Raw genomic sequence first — 2,499 nt, forward strand, 5'->3', positions numbered from 1 at the left:
TGGAAAATGCTTTGAAAATTTTCAAAAACTCAAAAATACACTGTGGGCAAATTCACTACCCTTTCGTTATGTTCATGGATGAAAACATCCACTAAAACTGCTGTAAAAATGTATCAGATAAATATTTTTTTCTATTTTTTTTTTTTTTTTTTTTGCATAAAGCTATTAATCAACCTCAGTCCTGAGCAAAACTACCAAATGTTTAAATTAAAATAAAAAATCCAAGATTTTAACTCTTTAATTGTTAATTAATGATGTCACTGATTTGGGGAAAAAAAAAAACACACAAAATGAATTATTTTCAATATAAAAAGTGATTGTGGACTGGATTTTTTTTTTTTTTTTTTTTTTTTTACCTTTTATCACAGTCTTGGGCATGTCAAAGATTAGTAACAACATTGGCTTTGATGCATTGTTTGTTTTTGTGCGGCTCCCTCATTTATTATTCGTGGCTGTTTTTGCCCCGTTGACTTCCATTATAACGACATTTTTTAATTGCAAAGCCATGACACCATATAATCATGCATTCTTGATTGTTGGTGGTTTTCCCTGTTGGGAAGAGGTAATTTTTTTTTATTTTTTACAGTTGATCACTAGGTGGGACCATTAACCCTATGGGGAGGCTGCAGACCTGGAGCCGGTAGATATAGGCCCCAAGCAGTTTTACGCCCCAAGCAGTTTTACGCCCCTGTTGTTCCTCATGCGTCCAGTAGGGGGAGGCTGTATATTAGTACATGAGCCTAGTCATCAAAACAGCAGACCATATCTGTATGATAGCGGCAGACATTTTTTGAAGCGATACGAAATGAGGTATGTAAATAAGTTATTGTTGTTGATTGTATTGTAATGATGCAACATTTATTATTTATAAACGATTGATGCGATATCAATTTAAAAGATGGGTCAATAATTTATTTCGAGAGGCAAAAGTACTTGATTGAGCCAGTCTGTCTGACTCAAACTTAGCTAACCACGTGTAGGTTAATCTGGCCCTAGTCTTCTCTTTACCCGCTCTGTCTCACTCACTTTTAAAATTAATTACATTTTTATTTTTATCTTGTTGTCTGTCTTTAGCTTGCGTGACATGGCTTCTTCTGGTAAGACCCTGTTTACTCCTTGCATTTAAACATACTCCACATGGTTTCTGGAGCACATTAGAGTGGATAATCACAAATGTGTGATTTTTTTTTTTTTTTTTTGACAGTCTATGATGTGAACACACAAAATACACATTTATAGGCATGTATGTATGCAAATTTCTAAGTCTCTGCACAAGTTGAACTGCACACTCACTCAAGTATTTTGTCAAATAATACAAACATATGTCATGCATGATAAAAACCTACATTAAAAACTTTGGTCTCATATGGTTTAAATGTAGATTTTGATTTGAGTTGTTTCTTATAAATGAAATGATCTAATTCTCTAATGTATATCTTAATATACAGTTTTTCTTAAAATAGCTTACTTATCTGGACAAATGTATGTGCATTTAATGTGTGTTTTATCATACTCTGTCTTTAGTTCTTTAACTTGTATCTCATAATGTTGTGTTTTTTCTTTAGCTACTTAAGAAAATTAAAATCTCTCTTTCTAAACAAGTATAAACTAAAAAACACCCATCTCTTTCTCTCTTCAGGGGAAGAAATAATATCCATACAGAGAGGTTGCAACTTACCTGCGCTTAACAGATGCACCTCCTGCTGTTCCCTATTTCACTGTCCTTTCTGTATTTCTGATTTTTTCAAGCCCTCAAAGAAAAGTAAAGTACAAACTCATCTTAAGCTTCACTTTTCTAGGGCAGTCGTCCATGAAGGTAGCATCATTTTGTTGTAAAAAAAAAAAAACAACAACAACAAAAAACTAAACATGCAAAATGATGCTTGGCTTATTTGGGCAGTGATAAATCTCAATTCTTTCTCTGGTAGTCCATCATCTGTGCTCTTGCTGTTGTGGAACATGTGTCCATCATGGAGGCTGAGGAGAAATTCCTGCGAGGACCTGTCATTGACGCAAGGTACTGTAAGGATCCTATAAAGGAAATATTTATAATTAACCATTGTTTCTACCACTATGCAACTTTTGCTGTTTTATTTATTTTTATCAGTGAGCGGGAGCACTTTGACAGCAGGATAAAAAAAAAACAATTAAAGAAGAGTAGCAAGCCATAGGAGAGTCTACAGGAGTCATGCAGAATCTACAGGAAGAAATAAGTCATGGTGTTAATAAATATTTTTGTGAACAACAATATTGTCTCTTTCTTTTAAATGACCCTTGGAATTTTAGAAAAGGGTTACATTGTGTTTGTCTTCATAAAATGCTATGTAGGACATGTTTTGTAGCTGTATGATGACCAATTGTGAATTGTACAGCAGATATTTCATTTAGGATGCAAATGATTACACAGTACTGCACTGTAAAACCTGACAAGTCACAGTAACTCAAACCGTTTGAGTAAACAGATTGCCTTTACTTAAACCATGTAAGTTTTAAAACTTT

At 33.6% G+C, this 2,499-nt stretch overlaps 1 long non-coding RNA gene across 1 annotated transcript; it reads left to right on the forward strand.

Moving 5' to 3' along the window:
* The first annotated feature begins 619 nt into the window (after positions 1–619).
* Positions 620–2,339, forward strand: LOC109105534. The gene is made up of 4 exons (XR_006156640.1): positions 620–810; positions 1,075–1,097; positions 1,640–2,017; positions 2,108–2,339. It is a non-coding gene; the product is annotated as an uncharacterized LOC109105534 (long non-coding RNA).
* Positions 2,340–2,499: the final 160 nt, after the last annotated feature.

This window comes from Cyprinus carpio, chromosome B15 (genome assembly GCF_018340385.1).
Source record: "Cyprinus carpio isolate SPL01 chromosome B15, ASM1834038v1, whole genome shotgun sequence".
Lineage (NCBI taxonomy): Eukaryota > Metazoa > Chordata > Actinopteri > Cypriniformes > Cyprinidae > Cyprinus > Cyprinus carpio.